The 24702-nt window shown below is 50.5% G+C and overlaps 1 pseudogene; it reads left to right on the forward strand.

The window, feature by feature from the left end:
• The window catches only part of LOC144159252 (tachykinin-like peptides receptor 86C pseudogene), a 56459-nt pseudogene extending 33046 nt beyond the window's left edge, over positions 1 to 23413 (forward strand).
• Positions 23414 to 24702: the final 1289 nt, after the last annotated feature.

The following is a 24702-nucleotide window of genomic DNA, read 5'->3' on the forward strand; positions in this document are numbered from 1 at the left end:
CCAATCCTATCCAATACCAATTCTATCCAATCCAAGCCAATTCAATCCAATCCAATCCTCGCGCTTGCGCAAAATGTGGCAGTGCAACGCCGGCACGTGCGGGGAGAAAAGCACAAAGAGAACAGAACTCCCGCTGGCGCAGTTTAGGCGGGGGGCGCGCGAGCACTTCGAAGGCGGGAAATTTGATTTGCAGGGGGTGGTAGTAGTAAGCGGATAACGGCGGTACAGCCCATTATGGCGAATCACTGCTCTATACTTCCGACAGCTTTCACATTGAGTGGAACGGCTTTAATTTTTCCGAAGCCTCGCGCTGGAACGTAACGCGTAGTAAAAGAAAAGTGCTTAATGGACCACGCCGGTTCAAAATAAACCGTGATTTAATGACTTGTGTAACGCTCTCTGTACGCTTCATCAATCGTCAAGCATTAAGCAGAAGATGTATTAGAGGGGTTATAATTTGTGTTATACTCAATACCCACTGCCTCTCGAAGCTAGGACTGATCGGGTCCAACTCAACTGCACCTATTTAACTCCATAACACTCAGCACAAACACGACTGATCTACACGTTGCGAACGCCTTCTCTAGGAAAATAACCATGGCGCCGACACCTGTGCTACCATCATCTTCGCCAGCGAGTGAGGATTCCCCAGAGTTGTCTTCTCCAATGGACGTACCATTCTCAATGACTGAACTGCTGGCTTCACTGGCCTCCATCAAAAAATCCACGTGCCCAGGTCAGGATGGAGTCACTTATACAACCCTATCCCATTTAGGCGAAAAGAGGAAAAAGCGCCTCCTAAACATTTTTAATCGCTCGTGGGAGACTGGCCGTTAAGAGCCAAAATCGAAACACGGTCGCATTGCGCCAATTCTCAAGCCAGGGAAAATTCCAACTGCCATCGAGTCCTACCGTCCCATAGCCCTCCTGAGCTGTGTAGGCAAGCTGATGGAGAAGATGGTGCTTTATCGCTTGGACTGGGATCTGACAGTCAAATATGCATACCCACCACAGATGTCTGGTTTCCGCAAAGGTCGCAGCAGCATTGATAATGCCGTCGCACTTGCAACCAGTATCAAACAAGCCAAGCAGAGGCGAAACATCATCATTGCGGTGGTCCCGGACATCAAATCAGCCTATGACTGCGTAGCGCATGAAGCTATTCGCTCTGCAATGAAATAAATCTTCAGGTTTCAGAGGCAGGATGTATGCATGGTTATCAGACTACCTTTCCGATTGGTACGTCTACTTGTCAACAGACAACGGCGACTCAGCACTATACAGAGTGACGGAGGTGTTTCTCAGGGCGGGGTGACAAGCCCCACGCTGTTCAACATCTCCATTATAGGCCTGGAGAAATGCTTGCCGCAGTCGGTCGAAATATCCCTGTACGCGGACGATATCTGCATACGGAGCTCTGGCTGTAACAGGCCTGTGCTACGGTCGCGACTGCAGCGAGCAATCGACTCCATTGCAGCGTTCTTGCAAGCACGAGGATTGGAAATCTCGGCAAGCAAATGTGCTGTGTAGGCTTTTGCGAAGCGGGACCTCACGCACTACGGGCTCACTGTTGGAGGCACTGTCATCCCATACGTTTCCAACCATAGGTTTCTGGGGGTGACATTCGACAGGTCGCTCACCTGGTCACCTCATGTCCGCCATCTCAAGGAGAAGCTCTCATCAATCACCCGCATATTCCGTATGCTCTCCAGTAACTCCGTCGGCTGCTCTGTTACCTCTCTCCTTCGGCTGTACGAAGCGCTCTGCGTTGGCTTCAGGCGCTACAGCATCCCCGTATTGGTCCCTTTTTCTAAAGGAACGCTCAAGGCTCTAGAGCGTCCATACAAGCGCAGATCTTGAGGACCTGCATTGGTGTCCCGAGAACTACCTCGACTGTGGGAACACTGATGGAGTGCCGACGCCTGTCAACCTTGGCTCTCGGCACGCAGGAGCTTCTTCGCGTGCGACTGCGGATTGTGACAAGGCAATGTGATCACACTTTAGCGCCAAGTTCGGTCCCTGAAATACGTGACTTCCTGCCGCATCATTACCAGCCGCCAGCTCTTCCTCTGCATCCGCCATGGATGTTCCCAGCCATGAAAATAGTGACCACAGTGCCCGGAATTTCAAGCAACGAACATATTGACACGGTCGTAGGGGATGAGATGGGCTTTATTAAAGATGAGGCGGCCGGTGCGCAAGGAATTCGTAGGGGGGAGCGGTCAGCACAGAGCGAGATGCGCGCAGCACCAGCGTCTTCTCCCTCTTTTCCACTCGCAGCCGGTCAGTTCGTTTTCGTTGTCTTCTCTCCAAGTTTCGTTTCTTCCCTTTCCATCGTAACATTTTCCCCCGGGCAGACGAAGCTCGCCGAGCGAGTTAAGGGGTGCGAGAGTGACAGCGTTTCAGGCGAGCTACATGCACGACCTGCGTCCTGCTCGAGCGGCGACCATTAGACGTGACTTTGGCGACGACATAGTTGACATCGTTGAAGCGGGAGAGCACCACGAACGGTCCGGAGTAAATGGAGAGGAATTTTTGGTGTAGTCCTTTCTTGCGCACCGGAGTCCATAACCAAACTTGTTCGCCCGGAGTGAAAGCGACGGGAGGATGTCGGTCATCGTAGCGAGCCTTGGTACGAGCTGGCGAGCTCAGAGTACGAATACGGGAGAGGCGGCGCGTTTCATCAGCACGGAACAAAGTTTGGGCGAGTGAAAGGTGGTGATGGGGTGAGAAGGGCAAGATGCTGTCCAGAAATGTACGTGGAGCACGGACATACAGTAGGAAAAATGGAGCATAGCCAGTAATTTTGTGTTTGGCGGTATTGTAGGCGCACGTAACGAATGGTAGCACAGTGTCCCAATTCTTCTGGTCGGACATAACATACATTGATAGCATATTGGTCAGCGTGCGGTTTGTGCGCTCCGTCAGACCATAAGTTTGCGGATGGTATGCGGTGCTGTGGCGAGAGACAGAGCCACAAAGTCTCAATAGTTCTTCTACAACGTCTGCCGTAAACTGTCGCAAGCGGTCACTGATGATAACGCGCGGAGCGCCATGACGAAGGATAACAGAATGCAAAAGGAAGGCTGAGACGTCCTCAGCTGTAGCTGCAATGAGAGAGGCCGTCTCGACGTACCGTGTCAAGTAATCGACGCACACGATAATCCACCGGTGACCTGTCGAAGACTTCCGTAGAGGTCCAAGAAGATCTATTCCCACTTTTTCGAATGGTGACGTAGGTGGAGTCACGGGATGCAGAGGTCCCGGCGAAGGGCTCCCAGGGCGTTTATGACGCTGGCATTGCGGGCAGCCGGCAACGTATTGCTTCGTAAGTCGCCGCATTCCTGGCCAGTAAAAATTCTGTTTGAGCCGATGTAGTGTGCGCACAAAGCCAAGGGGACCCGCGGTGGGGTCGTCGTGCGTAGCATGCAAAATGGCGGCGCGAAGGCTAGCTGGAACAACCAAAAGGAAGCGGGCGCCATCCACCGAATAGTTCCTCTTGAAAAACAAGCCGTCGCGCATGACAACCGGGCACGATGGCTGCGCTCGCTGCGCTGCATCAAACATGGTTTTTAAAGACGTATCCTTCAGTTGTTCGTCCTTCAAGTTGGAGGCGGCAGGAACTGCAGTAGACAGAGATGCCAGACAGTCATCAAAGTGATCGTCGTCACACGGAGGCACCGGGACAGGAAGGCGTGACAAGCAGTCCGCGTCAGTGTGTCGGCGTCCGCTCTTGTACGACACAGAAAAATCGTACTCTTGTAAGCGCAATGCCCAGCGAGCGAGCCTACCGGATGGGTCCCGCAGACCAACAAGCCAGCATAGTGAGTGGTGGTACGTGATGATAGAGAAGTGACGCCCATACAGGTATGGACGAAACTTTTGAACGGGGAAGATCACAGCTAGACACTCAAATTCAGTAACGGTGTAGTTACGTTCGGCTGGCATAAGCGATGACGTGCTGCGCGCCGCTATTGAGCTGGACGAGTACAGCACCAACGCCGACTCCACTGGCGTCGGTGTGAAGTTCGGTAGGGGCAGCTGGGTTGAAGTGGCGGAGAACTGGGCTTGAAGTAAGTAAAAACTTTAGTTTCTGAAAGGCGGCTTCACATTCTGGCGTCCAGACAAAAGGGGTGTCTTTCTGTAGCAGGCAATTCAGGGGGTGAGAAAGTTGGGCGAAATCCTTAATAAAACGTCGAAAATAGGAGCAAAGGCCCAAAAAACTTCTGAGGTCTTTTAACGAACGTGGTGTGACGAAGCCTCGAACTGCTGAGATCTTTTGCGGGTCGGGCCGAATACCGTCCTTGTCGACGAGAAACCCCAGCGCGATTGCTTGACGTTCTGCGAAATGACACTTCTTTGAATTCAGAACCAACCCTGCTTTTTGAATCCTGCTTTTTGAATCCTGTCCTGCTCGCTAAACGTCGTGCCATAGATTATTATGTCGTCCAAATGGCACATACATATCTCCCATTTAAGGCCGCGCAAAATTCTGCACATAAACCTTTCAAACGTCGTAGGCGCATTGCATAGCCCAAAAGTCATGACGTTGAATTCGAACACCCTTCGTCTGGTGTCACGAAGGCTGTTTTTTCCTTGTAGGATGGGTGTAGCGGAATTTGTCAATACCCTGACCTGAGATCTAGAGAGGAGATGAAGCGGAATGAAGGCAGTCGATAGCGTCATCGATGCGCGGTAGGGGATATACGTCCTTTTTGGTGACAGCATTGAGACGACAATAGTCGACACAAAATCGCCATGAGTTATCTTTTTTCTTGACCAAGATCACGGGTGCGGCCCAGGGGCTTGAGGATTCGCGGATCACCCCTTTGTTTAGCATCTCTTGCGCCTGGTCATTAATTATTTTCCGTTCGGTAGGCGACACTCAATATGGCTTCTGGCGTATAGGGGTCGCATCGCCGGTGTTGATTCCATGCTGGAGCCGGGAGGCAGGAACGGGGAAGGAATGATCGCCCTGGGCAAAGTCGAAAGTCGACACATAAGGTGTGAGCGTTTTCAGTAGTTCGCACTGTTCGACGGACGAAAGGGAGTTGTTGATCCTGCGCTTAAAGGCGGCGGTATAGTCAGGTTTTTCTGTCGTGGTATGGTCGGGGTTGTGATTCACCGCTTGAATGGCGACGTTGACTTGTTCGTCGAAGCTGGCAATCTTGAATCCACAAAGAAGGACTACTGGCTCACTGGATGCATTTACCGTCCGCACATGACTACGTCCGTCTGTGGCCTCGACCAGAGCTCGGGGTACCAAAATATTTTTCTTGACCATGTTGTTCGCATCGCCTTCAATTAAAATAGTGGAGCTTTTCGAACGAAGACGAGCAGAGTTCACCGGAATAAACGAAGCTGCCATAGCGGGTAACAGGGTATTTTCAATAACTGAAAGCACACCTGCGCTGGTCTCGCTGGGATCATTAATTGGTGTGGGCAGAATTTCACCCCGGGAAGAAATTTTGCCAGTACCACAGTCGAGCGTAGCTCCGCTGTCGCGTAGGAAATCTATACCCAAAATAACGTCATGGGTAGCTTGCGCCAGCACAATAAACTCCGTACGGAATGCCTCTTCACCAAGCGTAACTGTCGCGGAACAAACGCCGACAGCGCGCAGATGCTCGCCCCCGACACCGCGGAAATGAACGCTTCGATCACACGCAAACATAACTTCGTGTCCAAGACGATTCTTGAAAGAAAGACTCATAACCGAAACTGCGGCACCAGTGTCCACTAAAGCTAACGTTTCTACACCATTCACACTAACGATCACTTTATTTTTTTGACATCATCACAGGTGGGGAAATTGGTGAAAGCGACTGTCTCGCGACCTCACCCCCGTGGGTCGCAGAACCTAGATTCCCAGCGTCGGCGATCCTCGCCTTCCGCGCGGTGAGGGTGATCGGGCTTGGTGCGTACGTGGAGGAGAGAAGCTGCGGTCGGAGGCGGGCGAGTCGTGGCGCATGTTGCTCGACTGGCTGGACCGGTAGAAAGTGGAAGTCTGCATAGTCGTTTGGTAAGGCGGGTTGTTGCGCATTGCCGTAGGTGGTCTCGCGAAGTGTCCTTGAGGCTGCCGTAGGCGATAGGGACAAAATCGGGATATGTGACCGGGGAGGTCGCAGTTATAACAAACAGGAGGCGGTCGGGGCGCAACATATCCTTGGAGGGGTCGTCTCTGGTCATCGGGTGGTGGGCGCGGAGGGTCACTATTGGACGATGCAAACCTCCGAAACGGGGACCGATTAGCCCGGGCTCCAGAGCGTTCATCCCGAAAACTGATTGGGCGACACCTGGAACTGTCCTCACATCAGGGCATCGGAGGCTCTTCTGGTGACTCTTGCAATGCACACTGATGGTAGACGGGGCGGACTGGAGCGGGACAATGATGGCAGGGCGAGTCGCGGCAGACGCTTTGCTGGCCAAGCTCTTCGCTGATAATTCTGCGCACCAGTGACGCGATATCTTCGGAAGGGTTCGAATTGAAGTCCACACTCGCTACGGTAGTGACGCTTGCTAGACGACCGAACCTGGGAGCAATTCGCCGCATTTTCAGTGCCTCAAGCGCCCTGCAGTGGCGAATCACGTCCTGTGCAGACGCAAGGTCTTCCTTCGTTATTAAAAAGTTGTACGCGTCCTTAGCAATTCCTTTGAGCAGGTGACCCACCTGGTCCTCATCGGACATGCTACGGTTAACCAAGCGGCACAGCTGCAGCACTTCCTCGATGTACGTTGTGCAGGTTTCTCCAGGAACCTGGGCTCGTTGCGCGTGAGTTTTCTCAGCTTTTTTTCTTTTTGGCGCCTGAATCCCCGAAAGACTTCTTAATCTCGGTAACAAAGTTACCCCACGTAGTCAGCTTTTCCTCGTTGTTTTCGAACCACACAAGGGCGGTTTTGTCGAGAGAGAAGGACACGTTGGCGAGCTGTGACGCCGGGTCCCAGTGGTTGTACTTGCTGACCCTTTCATAATGTTTCAGCCAATCTTCTACGTCCTCATCCGGAGCCCCCAAAAACATGCGTGGTTCCCTCGGGTGGGGCCAGAAGCTCACCCTTCCTTGTGCAGCGGCGTCAGTAGCTCGGGTGTTTGGCATGTCGGTCTGTCGTGGGAATTCTGTGTGGGCGGCCGGTGCGCAGGGAATTCGTAGGCGGGGAGCGGTCAGCACAGAGCGAGATGCGCGCCGCACCAGCGTCTTCTTCCTCTTTTCCACTCGCGGCCGGTCAGTTCGTTTTCGTTGTCTTCTCTTCAAGTTTCGTTTCTTCCCTTTCCATCGTAACAATATTCCGCCTGCCGCTCTGTGGTTTTTGTCCTTGAATATATCCACCACCCATACGGAGTACACACACATCTGTACACTGACGGATCGGTGTCATTCACATCATCCATTGTCGCGGTGTGGATACCTTCATCTCCCACCACCCTCAGTGCCATTGTCAGCCACAAAACCTCATCTACGGCTACCGAACTTGAAGCTCTGCGGCTGGCCTTGGCTCATATCATCGAGCAGCCTGCACGCGTGTGGGCCATCTTCACGGAAACTCTGGCTGCACTGCAATGTTTGGCGTCTTTGCCGAAAGATGAGCTTGTGCTTGATGTAACATGCTTTGCAACTTCAATATCTGCAGGCGCGTCATCAAGTAACACTCCAGTGGCTTCCTGCCCAGTGCGGAGTAACTGGAAATATGAAGGCGGACGCTGCAGCATTCATAGCGCATAACAAACGTGGACCACAAGTACCGGTACCATTTTCTCCGAAAGATGCTTCAGCACTTGCATCCAGAGTGGCATGGAGCGTGCAGCGATCGACTTGGATGACGCATCCCATCATTACGCCCATCATTATGTCATCTTGAATATCAAAGCATGACGAAGCAGTACTCCACCGTATACGGTTGAACGTCGCATACACGATATACTACTGTTACAAAAAAAACCCAGTCGACGTCACCACTGTGCCCGGAGTGTGGTGTGCGTGAAGATCTGAAACACCTAATATGTGAGAGTGCGTGATTTAGTACGCAAATAGTGTGTCTTGCAGTGTCTCTGGGCCGACCGCTCTCCGCAGGACTAGAACTGAGGGACGTATTAGGTACTGCAGTAGAACGGACATTTGGACTAGTTGGTAGCTGTTCATTTTGAAGGTGGAAGCGCTTACAAAACAGGGCGTTGTCGTCTATGTTTTTTCTTCTTTCGTCCCGGTTTTGTGAGCGCTTCCACCTTGAAGACGCATTAGGTCCCTGGAATTTTCCGAACGCGCCGGTCGTGCTACAAAAGCTTTATTGACTCATCTAAAAGCCACAAGCCTTGATCAGGCTTTGTAAATAGTTAAAACCATGTGTTCCTCTTCATCATTACAATTATCATTGTCACCGCATTCACCTGTCGTAACAAGCCAGGCGGCTTAGCTCGGCTTACATCGCCAGACTCATTAAAGATTGTCTCTCTCTCTCTCGGGTCGTCGGTCGTAGCAAGAAAAGATATACTTACCTGGTGCCGGAGCCTCGTTGATCACCTAGGACGAGCCCCCACCAGGGCGGGGCGCGGGCATTGCACTGCGCTTGCGTTGACCCTTGCCCCTACCCCATACTGGGGCAGGTGGGGCATGCAAATTGCTTAAATCCGGTTCAACGCAAGAGAGGGTGCCGCCGCCTCAGCAAGCGCGCGATTGCTCCTCCCACCGGCGCTTCTCCGGCGCCCAATCAGCGCGCGCCGTGTGGCAAGAGAGAGACTTCCATTCTTTGAGGAGTACACTTATACACTGCAAGATTGGCCCCCTCCCCAGGTTTCACGTTAGTGAAGGTGGCCCTTTTTTGCCAAAACAACCTGTTTCTTCAAGGACACTCCTCATAATTGCGCTGTCTGCCCTTTTCTCCTAAATAAGAAGGGAATTTCCGTAGGCGTTTTCAAAAGCGAAATACAAGGTCCAAGAGAACCACCGTCTCCTAAAATGTTTGCGTCCTTGGTTTCCTGTATCCTGCATTTCCTTCCTGGGGATTATCAAATGTTATACCGCTATTTTCCGACATTTCTTTGACGCTGGAGGGGAAATCGAACTCAGTTCAAGATGTACCCGCACAAAAGCTGCGGCCGAACAAAAGGCTCTACTAAAAGGCTTGCTTTGTCCGCACAGTAATGACATGGGATAACCTTAGACAAAGGAGAGGGCGGTTACAGAACACCTCAATGTTGATTGATTGATTGATTGATTGTAGGGTGTAATGCGCCGAAGCAGCATCTGGGCTACGAGGTACGCCGTAGTGGAGGGCTCTAGAATAACGGGACTCTGCAACACTTCCGACAAACGCTTTCAGTCTTTCCTTCGTGTCTGGAAGCACTGCGAAAGCTATAGTTATCCCCAGCAGGGAGCGGCACTGTGTGATTTGCTAGTCGCAGCAGATAAGCCTTCCGTTTCTGCTACGCTTTTGTGGCTTTTTTTAAATGGCTAGCGAAAGCGTTTATTGCTGCAACCGAAAGAAAACCGGCCAACAGCCGCTACACCGGTGTAATGACGTAATTCCAGCGGTGCAAAAACGCCAAGGCTGGGAAAGAGAGAAAATTTTCTTGAGCAACTTTTTAAGTTACCTGATGGGCATAGAGCAGAAATTTTTGGCGGAGGTACTTTGTGACCTCCTATTCAAGGTACTGAGTGTGTTTATTGACTACGTTCTGACACAGTTCAGGATTTAGAAAAAAGTTAAGGTGTTTCTGGGTAGTTTTAATTTTGACCAGCTGGGGATCTTTAACGTGTGCCGATATCTCGAGACACAGGCGTTTTCGCTTTTCGCCTCCATCAGAAAAGCAGCCACTGCGGTCGGGATCGAACCCGCGCCTTGAGCTCGGCAGCCCAATGCCATAGCCACTGAGCCACCGCGACGGGTCCCATAGGTCGGCAAAACAAAGAACTCACTCACACTACATCACAATTTTTAATCACACTGTACTCAGTCAAACTCAGACTCAAAAAGCTCGTCTGTTCTCAAAATAACTCGTACCGACTCATCACATACACATTTGTAGTCGCACTCACTTGTACTCAACTCATTTGTCCTCACGACGACTCGTACTCAATCTGTACTCCTGAGTTCTGAGTTCTTCTGAACTCACTTGTACTCATAATCAATCTGTACTCACTTGTACTCATACTCAATTTGTACTCACGAGTACTCGTACTCAACTCTACTCACTTGTACTCAACTCATCTGTACTCACGAGTAATCTTAGTCAATCTGTACTCATGAGTAGTCATACTGTACTCATGAGTATTCAATCCGTACTCATGAGTACTCAATATGTACTCATGAGTACTCAATCTGTACTCATGAGCACTCAAACTCAATCTCTACTCATGAGTGTTCAATTTGTACTCACGAGTACTCAACTTATCTGTACTGTTTGCTATAAGCTATGTCGTGGCTCGAATAAAACACTTAATAGAAAAAATTAAAATGTTTAATCGAGTCGAAAAACTGAGGTTACATATAGATTAGGACAGACGACGACGGGAAGAAAACGTATGACGCGGTGCACTGTCACAGGGAGACTCACTGCGCGAAGGCACGTTCACGTGAGACAGCAAAACGGAACGTAAGCGCTCGCGTTGCCTCTGGCGTCTCCTCTTGTTCTCAGGACTAAAACAACGAAGTCTGTGCCGCTTGGGCTCTCGGGGTGCTCGAGGATTTTCGGCGTGGCCGTGGCCGTGAATAACAGTTTTCTGCGTGTCTTCGGGCGGCAGCTTTTGTAGAGTGAGCTACACTGGCCGAGGTTGAGCAGTTTCGTGTGGCTCCTGGAGAGCCGTGCTGCACATGCGCGAGGAGCAGTGACATCACACGGCGCACAGAACGTTACTCGCTGCCCAGCGTCTCTCACCCCCCCCCCCCCCCCCACGTGCCCAGTGTCTTCGCCGACCTCCGCTCGACACGTGGCGGCCCGGTCAACTTGATGATCATGCGAGGGGTGGCCGGGTGTGGAACTGATAGCTCGTGCGTCGCAACAACACCAGCGTGCGCCTGTGGAACCAGCTTAGCTCTGGGGCGATTGGTGACCACTGCGCCGGAGCTTCATAAATATACATGCGTCACAGAATGCGTATTCTGACTGTGTATGTGTCATTGAAGCAGCAATAAGCATGATAATCAAGCTAATTCTAGACAACCAGGAAAGCTAAGAATAACTAGCTGAACCTTAGCTCACGCTACGTATATCGTGGCATAGCCGAGCTAAGCCACTGCTAATTTTTGTCGTCCGTTTTTGTTTCTCGGTATGCTGATATTCTCCGAATCGTGCTCGGAATCCTAACTGCTCCTGCCCCCCGGCACAATCAAGAGTCGGCGTAGATTGACATCCGTGCGTATCGAGGTCACTGTCCGCTTATTCACAGTTGCTCGATGCTTTGTTCCGGATACTAGGAACTTCGTTAAGAGGGCGTTCGTCTCGATGAAGTTCGGTGAATTTCAAATCGGCTTGATTTTTTTTTTGCGTACAGTAGAATTCACTTCGTCGGACCTGAACTTGACAGCGTTTACGGCGTTGCGTTAGTCACGTCGCTTCCATCGGCGATTGCGTTCGTGTAGCTCGTTGCGTGCTTAATGCATGTTGGAGCGTAGGCGGCCATTTTGTCAGGTGGCGAGCTGCGGTGTGCAGGAATAGCACAGTTCGGCACGTTGAGGACGTTCCTTCGATTGAGGTGTGCATTGCGTATGGTATGGGAGCAGTTTGTCTTTTCGTTTATCGCGCGGTAGCGTGGTGTTGTCGTGGAGTGGCGTGGCTCATCGGTCAAAATCGGTGCGGGTCCGTGCTAGCTTTTCAATCAATCAATCAATCAATCAAATAATCAATCAATCAATCAATCAATCAATCAATCAATCAATCAATCAATCAATCAATCAATCAATCAATCAATCAATCAATCAATCAATCAATCAATCGATCAATCAATCAATAAATCAATCAATAAATCAATCAAAGTTTTATTTCCACCAATGTTCTTACACAGGTGAAAAAAGCGGACGGCGAAAAAGCTGCAACATTGCAGCTTGACAGGGCACCGTCCGCCGACGCAGCAATGACAGCAATGACAACACAGCAATTTTCGGTCACTTACGACGTACACTGAAAAAATGATTGTACAAAATTAATAAAACAGTGAAAATTTTCAAGCAAAAACCTACAAGAACATATCTAATATGCGGGCATCATTAACAGCCAGAATGTCAACTTCCTGTCTGTGCAAGTTTTTTTTTTTTTTTTTTTTTTTTTTTTTGTGCGATAGAATGCCCGTTGGCATAAAAATAACTTATTTACAAATATACATGGGCCCCGGTCTCTCGAAGGAAGTCAAGAAGGGAGCGGTGGTGGGGTCCCCAGAGCCACCGCTGAAGGTCGGGGGGTCTTCCAGGATGGAGGCCTGTGCCTCTCAGGTGTCGCTTTCTGGCTGAGGCCAGTGAAGGACACGCCCATATGAGGTGGTCCGCGTCAGCTTGTGCGGCCGGAGCTGTGCAGAAGGGGCAGGTGTCGTCGAACGGGGCATGGTAGCGTGGTGGCCACGCCCGGGTCACAGCAGGTGAAAGCGCCACTCCAACGCGAAGTCTGCGCAGCAAAACCTCTTCCCAGCGAGCAAGTCTACTGGGGAGGTCCGTTCCACACGGGGGGATGAGGGCACGTGTGGCGCGACGCAGATCGTCCTTCCGTTGGAGAAAGTTTTCTATCGGACCAGTTCTTAACATTGGCAGCGGCCGAGGAATATACGTCGGGTGACAAGCCATATCCACTGCAATGTGAGCGGGGAGCGAATTCCGCCTAACCCACACCAGCCTTAGAGGGCAGGGGTACGTGTCTAGTAGTGTGTGGATGTCCCTTGAAATGGTACAATTGTTCGATACTTGGCGTAAATCCCGTATCGCCGCGGTGGAGTCCGTATAAAGATGTAGGATAGAACCCACGGGGGCGCGCTGTAGGGCCGGCGTTAGTGCCTGAAGGCCATCCCGGATGGCTGTGAGCTCCGCCAGTAGAGAGGGCAGGGTGCGGATGGTTTGGTAGAGGCAAGTTTGTGAGGCGTCAGGATAAACGGGACACTGTATCGCCGTAGATAAAACGCCATCCTGGGCACCAGCGTCCACGAAGGCCTCTATCGCCTCGTACTGGGTCGCAGCCGTCAGTAGTGGTCCTCTCGCACATGCTTTTCCGGTAGTTCGAGTGTGCAGTCTAGTCAGTGGTCGGTTGTCGGTCACCTGGTGATACCGCCACGGAGGCCTGGTTACAGGGCGATCTGGTGAAGCAGGTAGGGAACAGCCCATATAGCTAGCCAAGGCCGCTGCTTCCGCAACAAAAGTACGTTTGTGTATGCGGGCTGAGCGACGTTGTTCGACGAGTTCGTCAAGCGTGTTCAGCTGAGCCTCAGCTTGGAGCGATGGTATCGGGGTCATTGCAGGAAGGCAGGTGATGGTGCGCATAGCGGCTCTGTTGATAGCCTCAAGTCGGGCCCACTCCGTCTGAGTCATGTACTGGAATTGGGCCTGATAAACGAGTCGAGGCTGCAGTACTGACCTCACCAGGAGACGAGCCATCTTAGAGCAGGAACCACCAGACTTCTGTGAGATGCGCCGAATCAGGTGAAGCATCTGTCCTGCTTTTTGTCGGGCAGATCGAAGCCACATGGCAGCCGACCCAGACGCAGAGATTTCCAAACCTAGCACGCGAAGAGATGCGGCGGTGCGTACGGTTTGGCCGGAAAGTTGCAGTATGAGGGGTGAAATCGCTAGTTTGCGATTAAGTGATTAGTGTGCAAGTGATTAAGTGTATTTGGAAGTGTATGCTTGAGTAGCTGCTGTCCATGATGAGTCCTCGATGATGGGATCTTCCAAGGTGGCTTATATCGGTGTGAATATACGTTTACGGTTTCCTGTAAATGTGCTAGGTCCAGAAAAGTGCCTATTTTGCCTCGTTTAGCAGACCTATATGTGCGGACGAGCATGTTTGCTGTGGCTACCTCGGAAGTGAAGCCGTTGAGGTGGGGAAGCGGGCGTAGTTTGTCTCGTCCGTTTGGTCCCACATGCCTTGGCGTCGTAAGCGTGACTTCATCGGTAGGCCATTCGATGCATTGGTCTGGATCAGGTTCATTAGTTATCGTTCTTGCCGTATCCGCACCGTCGCTCAAGCTCTCGTCTTTTGCCCGTTGTTTCGAGAATGCGGAGGTCGGTATCTCTCCTGCACAAGCAATCTCGAAAGCGTTCCGTTCTTTCCAAGTCCGCTTGCTCGCGGTTGTGTCCTCCTGTACGAAATAATGTTTGTCGGGTGAGTCTCGATCGGAGTAGCGGGTGCCGGGGATCTTGTTAGTTCCGACTCGAACGTGCCGTACGCGCTGGCCGTGTCGTTGCTCGTTGACGGACAGCACACTCGTGTAAATGCACGAGTGTGCTGTCGTTCGTTGACTGGACCCGAGTTGGAGCAGCAGGTGCCGGAGAGATAGCACGTTCCGGTAGGGTTGAACCGCGTGCTCTGGGTCTTTTATTGCTTGTGGCAAGGTTGATTTCTGCGGTTGTGAAATTCGCTGGCCAAGTCCGGATAGCAGCAGCGGGAGCGGAGGATGTCGCGAAAAGCGTTTCCTCCGTGTGTGCTGGCTAGGTCCAGTTCCACGTACTATGCATTTCGTTCGCCGTGGTCAACTGCACCAGTCCGGGATGGATGTCCTTCGTCACCTCTGGTGCGTTTCTTGCGCTGTGCGTCTCGTTTGTAGTGCGAAACTGTCTGCGAATCTGCTCTTCAAAATGTCGTCCCAAGACGATAGTCTTCTGTAGCCCCTGAAACGTAACGTTTCTCACAAGGCGCACGTGATCGTGCCCCTCATGAAGAGCGCCTAGCATCGTCCAGGCTTACACATAAACTTGCGCCCCGTGAGGAGCTCGTAAAAATACGACGAAAAAGTTGCAGGTGACTTGTACGTTTAGGACTTAAGATGTATAACGAGTAAGCGTCACTTCAGCGTGGAGGGAGAGTTTTGCACTGGAGTTCATGCATTTAACATTTATACTTTCAGGAACTGAAGTTCAGCGACGAAACCTTGACTAGACGCAACGATTTTTAGTCACTGCGTCACAGGAAAGGCACAGGCCATCAACGCTTTTGTGGCTTAAGTAGTAGACGTGAAAGGTTGCAGCTGCGGTGTGTTGGTCAGTTGAGCAAAAAGGTGACAGTGTCAGTGTTTCGAAGTTCTTATTCTCTAGCGTCGTGGCCTGACTGAACCTTCTTTTATAACACACACACGCACAGAGAAAGAGAGAGCTTTATTGAGTAAGAGTAAATCGAAGTTTTGTAATGACCAGTAATGATCAATAACCTCGGGATAGGACAGCGATTTTAGATAGGTGGCGAGGCAGTGGAAGTGGTAAGCGAATATATCTACTTAGGCCAAGTTGTGACCCCGGATCCCAACCATGAGGCAGAGATAATTAGAAGGATAGGAATGGGGTGGAGTGCATTCGGCAGGCATTCTCAGATAATGAATGGCAGCCTACCATTGTCCCTGAAGAAGAAAGTGTGCGACAGCTGCATCTTACCGGTATTCACCTACGGGGCAGAAACTTCTCACTAAGAGGGTTCAACTTAAATTTAGGACGACTCAGCGAGCAATGGAACGGAACATGATAGGTGTAACATTTAAGGGACCCTGCAACACTCTTTGAGCAGTGCAAGTAAACCTGCGCAACATTTAGATTACACTGCCAGGAATACCGGAGCCAAATATTACATGTGCACGTGAAGCGGTGAGCGCGCAAATCCTGTAAAAGATGCGGAAAAACCAACCGCGCTCTCTTCAGTTCTCCTCATTATGCACCCCTGACATGGCCTAAGCGATGTCCTTGAGGCCATGGCTGCCCGATCGGCTGTCACTGGTCAACTTTGCGTCTAATTTCTCCCATTTCCGAAGTCGTCATCGCTGTGTACGAACCTCTTCTATGCCTGAACCTCTAAGCACAGTTTTGCCGTTTGTGGTTTGAGTGCGCGCGGAGTTTGAGTGATGAGCTCAATACTTCCCTTTCAACGGGACCACTCGACTACAAACTTTTATTGCTTCGAAAACGCCCTACCAGCCAGAGCGCGCGCTTGCGAGCAGGCACCTATGCCTGCTTCTTTGTGGCACCAGACGGGAAATAGGCGCCTCCACGTTGCGGAGGAAAGGGGAAAACTCCCAGCCTGTGATATATTGAAGGCCGCCGAAGAGCACGCCGCGAGCCGCCCCCCTCTCCGGGAAAGAGCGCGCAGCTTTCGTAGCGTTGTCCGCGGTCGAGTTGAGAGAGAACGATCATGCGCCATTTCTCATCGCGCGTAGTTTCGGTAATAGTGAACGGATTTTCACAATTCTTGCGGGAGGAGATTGCTGGGACAATAGACTTTACCCCAAAATACATTCCTAGCAGTCGATGGTAACTGTTGCAGGGTCCCTTTAAGGGACAAGAAGAGAGTGGAGTGGGTCAGGGAACAAACGCATGGTAAGGACATATTAGTAGAAATTAAGAATAAATGGACGTGGGTGCGAAGGCAACATAACCGTTGGTCATTAAGGGTAACAGAGTGGATCCCTAGAGAAGGCAAGCGTAGCAGGGGGCGGCAGAAAATTAGATGGACAGATGAGATCAAGAAGTTTGCGGGAATAAATTGGTCGCAGTTAGCAGAGGACCGGGATATTTGGAAAATAATGAGAGAGGCCTTTGCCCTGCAGTGGGCGTCGATATGCTGGTGATGATTATGATGAAATCGAAGTTTAGAAAAAATGGTAAAGAGGAGTCAGACCCCTAGGGCGGATCCCGAAGCCTGAACCGTTACCATCAGCCGACGCTTATCTTGAGGTGACAGCCTGGCCAGGACAGCCTCGTATGTGTCGATCTAAGTTCAATAGGCAATGTTTGAGTCGTTCACCCCTAAAGATATCCTTCAATACGGCCCGGTTGAGTGAAGAGGTTGGGTGCTTCCCCGTATGTAGCACAGTTTAAGGTAAATGTCCCACATTTCTTAGTTAACATCTTTGGTGGTCTAGACTTGTGGATATATGTCTTGATTTGTATCCCGCGTAGAGTTTGCGATTCTTCGGCGTTGAGATACCTATGTGGCACGTGGAAGGATGGTGTTCATAGGTGCAGGATGAGGAGATGATCCTATTTTGGGGGGGAGGGAAGTGTGGTAGACAAGGTCCAAAGGGAGCACTGTATGCCAGTTCGCATGGGTCTTCTTCGGCTGCGTCGTTCCCTTCCGGACAGGCCTTTTTTCCGGCTGTTGATGTGATGTGAAATGTCATCAATGTGTATTTAAGGATCCTCCTCAAGCTTTTGCCTACAACCAAGAGACTAATGGCCTTTGAGAGTGTGTAAATATTTTTAAGCACATATTTGATGATTCCGCTATGTAGATCGCCAAGAGGATTTCTGTGTTTCCGTACCTGTATGTAAGAGGGTAATGACGTCACAGTGATTGCCATGGTAGCCCACTATGACATGTGTTGTCTTTGTCCTTTTGAACGCCCCGGCGTCGGCGTAGACTGTGTTTTCATGATTTCGGAGCTTTCCTTGACAGAATGTGATCCTAGCTCCTTGTTTAGGTTCGGGTCTATGTTTTGTCGAAAGTGGGGGGGGGGGGGGGAGGCTTTTAGGAGAGCCGCGCATATATTCCACTGTATGGTCAGCCGCAATTTTTTTCCCCAGATGCTTCTTTTGTGCCAGGATAGTAGGATTATCATTGTCCTCTGATATATTCAAAGTTATAAGACACATTTTGGACCCCGGCGGTGATCATGAAACTTGAGGGGTAGGGCTGCCCTATATGCTGTTGCAATGACGGTGCTTATTGGGCTGTCTTCAGCGCTGGCAAGCTTCTGGTACGGCACCCTGACCGATAGCCCAGTCATGATTATTGCCTACGAAACTTTCGCCATTTCCTCTTTTATTTCTGGTCTTACCCTGTAATTGCATTTTAGTATGTGGTCGCAATGTTCAAATATTTTCTCTATTTCGGCAATTGTGTGACCGATTCTGCCGCTTCTCGATAGGGCCATGCGATTATTCTTAAGTGACTGTTTTCTGAGATCCCATGCTGACCTATTCTGAGGTTTGATAAATTGGCCGCGTGGAGCTATTTATCGTTTGTCGGACCGAGCTTGCGGCGGTGATCTGGCCACAAAAAATTCGAAAAATTATTTTAAAACTCTTGTAATTAGGAGCCTTATATACTCGGTTTTATTTTTATTCGGACATATTTTATTTCGTTTCTGGTCTTAATACAGGTTTTCCTGGGTTTTAGAGAGCCTGGCGTTAATCTTTTGCACCCTTGTGACACAATATCAGCTAGCGCCGGCATTAGCATCGTTGGTACAGGCGCTTTGGGGGTGGCGTAAGTTGCGGGCACGGCTCGCAATCGTGTAAGCCGAGAATGCGACTACCCATGGCGCGTAGACATGAACTTCACTGCGCAGGTGCGGCGCCTGCTTAAATCGCGTGTATTTTCTTTCGTCTCGGCCGTAGTGCCATTGTCCTGTTTTTTTTTAAATCTAGTTGCCGCTGCACTCTCTACTCCTGATACGGGCGATCCGCCGTATCTGTCTGCCTCAGTTGTAGTTTCCTGTTAGCATCGATGACGTACTTCCGCGGACATTTGATGAGCACTGCTGCTAGCGGACGGCTAGCAGGCATGGAAAAACCGAGCAATGAGCCAAATAACACTATCGCGTTAAAAATAACGAGCGCGCTTGAGCTTGCGCCTCGTGAGGAGCGCCCGATGTCGGCTAGATCGACCTTCGGGAACACTGTCCAGCGTTCGCGACGTCATCGTTCCCATGCTGTTCTCCTTGCCAGTTCACGTGCGTCCGCGCCTGGAGTAGGGAGCAGAGACGCCGAGCTCGCGAAGCCGGTTGCTGTGGGTGCTAGCGCGTGCTTACGCGCTCCACTACGGAATAGATGTGAAAGGCTGCGGAGAAAACAGTCCGGGCATGCCAGTCGTGGAGAACTTTCTGCGGCAAGTTCTAAAATACATGTGAGGTGCATCAGACGGGCCTCTGACGAACAGAGAGCGGACGCCACCTCTGCTGTGTCTTCTCCAGCCTCGCACGACTAGGTCAAGCTGCGCCAATTTTTTGTGTTTGTGGTTGAAATATTGGTTTTAACGCGTTTTTTTTTTTGTTTTGCGATCACAAAAATTACCATTACGTGTATTCTTCATTATAGGAACAGAGCACATATCGCTATCATATTTATGTTTGGGTTCAAATATCCCTAATGTCTTATTTTTGCTCAATAATGCTCATAAAAATATGGTACCAGATTTAGTAGCTAGGGAATGTTTTGCCGATATGAAGAATTCTTTCAACTTTTGGCCGAGCGGCTGAATCGCGGTACAGACTGCATCACAGTTACAGAGAGAGCGCATTATATACATAAAGCTACTTGGCGGTGGCACCTGTAGCCCCATGTATACAACCGGACCAGATATTAAGTTGCAATAATAAATTATCTTTATGACAGGCAGACAGACAGACATCGAGTAAATGGAGCTTTCAATAGCTCCCCGGTACCACACGAAGTACAACCGGTTATACCCAATTGCAACAGTACAAAAACAGGCCAACCGGCAAAGAGAATTTTGTCCACACGAAGACAGACAGACAGACAGACAGACAGGAAGGCCAACATTTTCCAGGTTAAGTAGCTGAAGAAAGACCTATCGTGCTTAAAACAAGCAGAGACGCTGCCGCCACTATTCCGCATGCTGCGAACATTGCGCAACCGTCCCCCTCGCCACCGCCACCGGTCCCCAAAATGAGAGAAAAACACGAAGACGAAAACCGGCGAGCGCGCTAGAAGCCACGGAGGAACTTTCCGCCGCGAGAGAGGGACAGGTCAGTGGCGCAACGCTTCGTTATGTTTATTTCCGTTCAGAGACCGGGCAAAACACACACGTGTCTGTCTATCCACTCATTTTTATATGCGTGTGTGTGCTGCTGTGTTACAGCGCCCGACACAAATTCGCTGAAACTGGCGACGCGCCGACGGCAGGGCCGATTCGCGCCTCTGTCAAACCGCTCGCGGCAGACGCGCTACATCTTGGTTGGAAACGGCACCGCCGAGTCTGCTCTCCTTTTCCCTTCGTGACGGCTGGGCGGAATCGTGTCTGGGATGAACGTCCCGCGGCAGAACCGCAGCGAGTCCCGCCTGGAGATGGCGCCACTGTGTCGCCTTCACTTTCCATGTCGGGGCGGCTCGGCTGACGAAATCGCTCCGCCTTCATTCGCCGGATACTAACTGCGGCCAGTGATAGTCCTGATTGGGTGGATTCGAACTGCTCGCGGCTGCAACGGAAGCACGGAGGTACAAAACCTTCCCGGAAGCAGCTGCGGGGCGGCGGCATCTCATCGGAGGCACTGAGTTGAAAAGTGCTATCGCCTTTGTGCGAGCCATTTAACGCTGTTGCTACCTTTGTATATATTGTATATAAATGCAGCTTGAAATAACCGTCGGCTCGACAACTTCGTCGCTCTGCTCTGCGCCGCATCGATAGCGGGCTGAGCAGGGCAACGTCATAATAGTGGGGACTGAGCTAAGATTGCCCAGTCCTAACAGTGTGTGTGGGGGGGGGGGGGGGGGGGAGGAGGAGGCGTGGAGCGGGTGTCGCTCTCGCAGTCGAGGGCCGCAGTGCACCCAGTGACCCAGTTGCTGTCGGTGCTTGGCAGCTGTTACAGCACTGTCCAACTGCTCTGCCGTGCTTTGTGTACTCGAAAACAAAGTTCGCAGACGCGTTTTTCGGAGGCGTGATAGTTTGCACTGACGTCACTGTAGTTGCCGTGTTGGTGCGTTGGTGCGTTGGAAATCTGCAGCTCTTATCTCGAGCAGCGCTGATGAAGCTTAGAGCGACCGATCAAAAAGTGCGGTGGTGTCGTTTATGCGCAAGCCACATATTTCACGAGACGTTATAAGTCGTGAGCCTAAGCGAAAAACCCAGCGTCTGTCGTTGGCGTTCATCATATAAAAACGGCCCCTTCACGAGGCCTTCCACAGTGCGAGCTTAAACTCGGCAGTAGTTCCCAGCGAGAGGTGGTCGCCCCGCCAGTAAGCAGCCAATGAAGGTAGGGGAAGAACAACCAACGAAACTCACCGTCGTCGCAGCTTCCTCATTACATGGTAGCATAAACGAGAAGCGGCGCATCGTGTAGGAGACAGACCAAAGCCATTCGAAAGCAAAGCGCTCCTCCAGCAGCAACATGCCAGAGCTCTTCGAGAATGCGAGGCGAGACAAGGCGCGCACGCATTCAGCTTGCATTATATTGTCTGATTCACAACCCACAAATTACTTTAGGTGTACTCGGATGTTCTATTTTCATTGGAGCGGAAAATTCCACCGCCGCGCCTTAACGGTGGCGCTACATCTTCACTTGTAAATATCACTGCACGAGACTATATTCCTAGCGAACCTGAGCGAAATGTTTCAAAATGCGAGCCTAAGAAAACCAGGTTGGAGCACGTACATCAGCAAAATTATCGCTTGAATGCGCACAGCGGTATGACGAGGACAATTTCAGTCTCACAAACAATGCAGTCGATTTGACGCGAATAATGTTAATTAATCGCGGCTGTTTATATGAGTGGTTCGGCTCACGAAACGACTACACAGCGCAACGTTCGTCCAGGAAAACTGCTGGAGACAGAGAAGAGCGACTTCAGTGCGACTAGTGCATGCATTGTTAGCAGCCTCCACCACCTCTCCCCTACAACAACGTTAACGGAGCAAGCGCAACGAAGCCGCCACGCGTTCCCAGGCCATGTAAACTGAAATAACTGCGGCAATCAACACTTGTCGTAGGAGCAGAGCAACTGTAGACGCATTGCCCGCCCGGCCGTCACCCCCTCTTTTTTTCATTTTAACCGTAACCCCTTAGCGAGCAACCGCCGAAAAACGTACAGCGCCAAACAGGGACCGGGAAAGGAAAAAGGCGCAGTCTTCGTTGTCTAATTTTAACATCCTTGAAAGCTAAGCGGCACAGCGGCACCACTAAATGTTTGCGACTCGTACACGCGCTTCCGGACTCGAGTTCATAATAAAACTTGTTTGCGCTACTATACTTACAATTGCAAGCACTCGGAAACACAGTACTTATGAATATTGCACTCATGAGTACTGCACTCACAAGTACTGGACTTACCTCTGTACTCACTCGTCATTGTACTCATCTTTTAAATCTGGGTATGTACTCACTCATCATCGTACTCCCTCGTGAGTTTGAATACAAATGAGTAGAAATGCCGCCATTAGGCCGGGTCCACATCGATGTTCGAGACCGCACTACCCCTACACTTCAAAATGCGGCCTTTCTCGAGCATATGATCATATACTTAGCACTATCTTTTTTCTTTCATGTTCTTGCACTCTTTTTTTACCACGAACTATTCACTGCAGGGCTAGGAACCCTTTCAAAGCAGATCCTCCTTGTACGCTGGGAAAAAGGAGCACCCGCCTGTCGAGATTTTGGGGACCGCTTAAGATCTCAAGGGGGTCAAAAGTAATCCGCAGCACTGCCCTACGGCGCGACTCATAGTCCAGGTGTTGCTTGATCGCGTTAAACTCACAAAATTGGAATTTTGCTGACACGTGGACATAATCTGTAGCTTTTTAGCTAACGGTCTTTATGCTATTCTTTTTTTTTTGTCGCCGAAACATCGATGCTTATCACCACAGTATTTCACGCACACTGCTGAGCGAAGGTAAATGAGCTTGCTGCTGTTGACGTGGGAGAGAGAAAGGCTGGCGACGGCAAGACTAAGGAAGGGATAGATCGAGGAGGGGGAAGGCAGGGAGGAAAGTTGTTTGTCATTAGCTATCGGCTGAGAGTAATTTCGCAAGGTGAATCGGTTTAATCGCATATATTACTGCCCTTGTTCCAGACTGTCCATCGTATTTCGTTAATAACGTAAGCAGGTTGCACATTTTAATACGTAAGCACTCTTAAGCTTATGGAATATTTCCGTACATCTACCCGTCCGTGCTCCATGGGTATACCTGAGCCTCATGGGCCACACGAGTGGCCCATGAGGCGGTTGTACATGTGGCGGTTGTACATGTCGATCCACTCCACATTCGACATGCTACGGCGAGGCAGTCTGTGGGGGTGGTTCAGTGCATACCGGGGGACCGATACATGCGCGGTCGCCTTTTTCGCCCAGGTACATCGCCATCGTGTGGCCACTGGACAGCCGGCCCCGCCGTCGACGTGTCGTGGCTACCTTGTGCGTCGTGTGGGTGGGCTCAGCGCTGCTCTCGTTGCCCACACTGCTGTATTCGCGCACCCGCTCGTACCGCTACCGGGACAACAGCGTACGCACCGTCTGTATGCTGGTGTGGCCCGACGGACGCCTGCAGGCCTCGTACGCGGACTACGTGTAAGTAGGAACTGCTGGCCATTACGCCTAACTGCTAGTAGGACCTGCTGGCCTAACCAAAATTGAATGCAGTGAAACGCATTTTCTAGATGAAAAGATGAAACCCTAAAAACATCATCGTACTTAAATTCAGGCACACATGTGTCCGTCCGTGCTTGCACCTAACCACAAAGCGCACGATAAATTAGCTTCCACTTGTTTCACTCATGCGTAAAGGGACGCAATTTTTAAACATTTTCTGATTTCCTTACCAGTTTGAAATCTGGAATCTCATCCGTCGACGTCAGCTGTAGACGACCCCGCCCCCCGCCTCTTCCCCGGATCCCCGTGGCAAAGCCCTCAGGGCTAAGTTTAGCGTACTGCTACCATGTGTAACCTGTACTTGCGCAACCTGTACGTGAACAAGAAACACTCGATGTTGACTATGAAGTAGGTGACAATAGAAATTTTAAAGGGTGATATAGCATGTTGACACATTGATAACCAGTCTTGGCGCGGTTATCTTATGAGAGTATCCGTCGGTATGTTGGCGCGGCTACTTAATAACGGTTATCGGATAACTACTGGTAACAGCAGCTGGCGCGGAGCTCACAAACGGTGCATGATATATCCTCTTCTGCCACTCGTTGTAGAAAACCTAATGCTGTAAACTTACGCTAAATAGTAAAATAATAGCTCACATGGGGTAAACTGTAGAATGCAGCCACAGATCAGACTAACACAGATGACACTAAGTTGCCTATTAACTGAGAGGGATGTCCCCAAGTTGCGGAGTAAGAAACACTAATCGAAGATTTATGGAGTGAGAAATATCTTGATGCATTATTAATAAATGGAAGCAAGTAGGGTCTAATGCAACATTCCTTTTGAATCGCCTTTATCACATGTTCTCAGCGGATTCAAATTGTTGAAATTGCCCAAGGAAAATACGTTTGTGGTACCCATAATAAGCTAAAGGAGAGAAAGCACATTTATGTGCAGGGAAATAATTGTATGATTCGGAGAATCGCGTGTAGTTTGGAAGGGGATTTGCCGCAACCAGTTGTTTTTAGGTAGCCAGATATGATTATTATGATGAAGAGTTCTTTATGGTTACGAGGGAAAGAAGAGAAATGGAGGGTGGGACGTGCGCCGTGGTCTGTTCAGGCCTGAACCTTACGGTACGGACAGACCAAGAGGAAGTAATACAATTATTAGGGCTTTCTCGGATCTGGGCACAGTAACTATGGTGTTGAAAATCTGCCAGAAAAGCGTGCATGCTCAACCAGCACTGTATCTGTAAGTAAAATGTAA

The sequence above is a fragment of the Haemaphysalis longicornis genome, unplaced genomic scaffold, assembly GCF_048455015.1.
Source record: "Haemaphysalis longicornis isolate Haplotype H1 unplaced genomic scaffold, Haemaphysalis longicornis Haplotype H1 scaffold_1, whole genome shotgun sequence".
NCBI lineage: Eukaryota > Metazoa > Arthropoda > Arachnida > Ixodida > Ixodidae > Haemaphysalis > Haemaphysalis longicornis.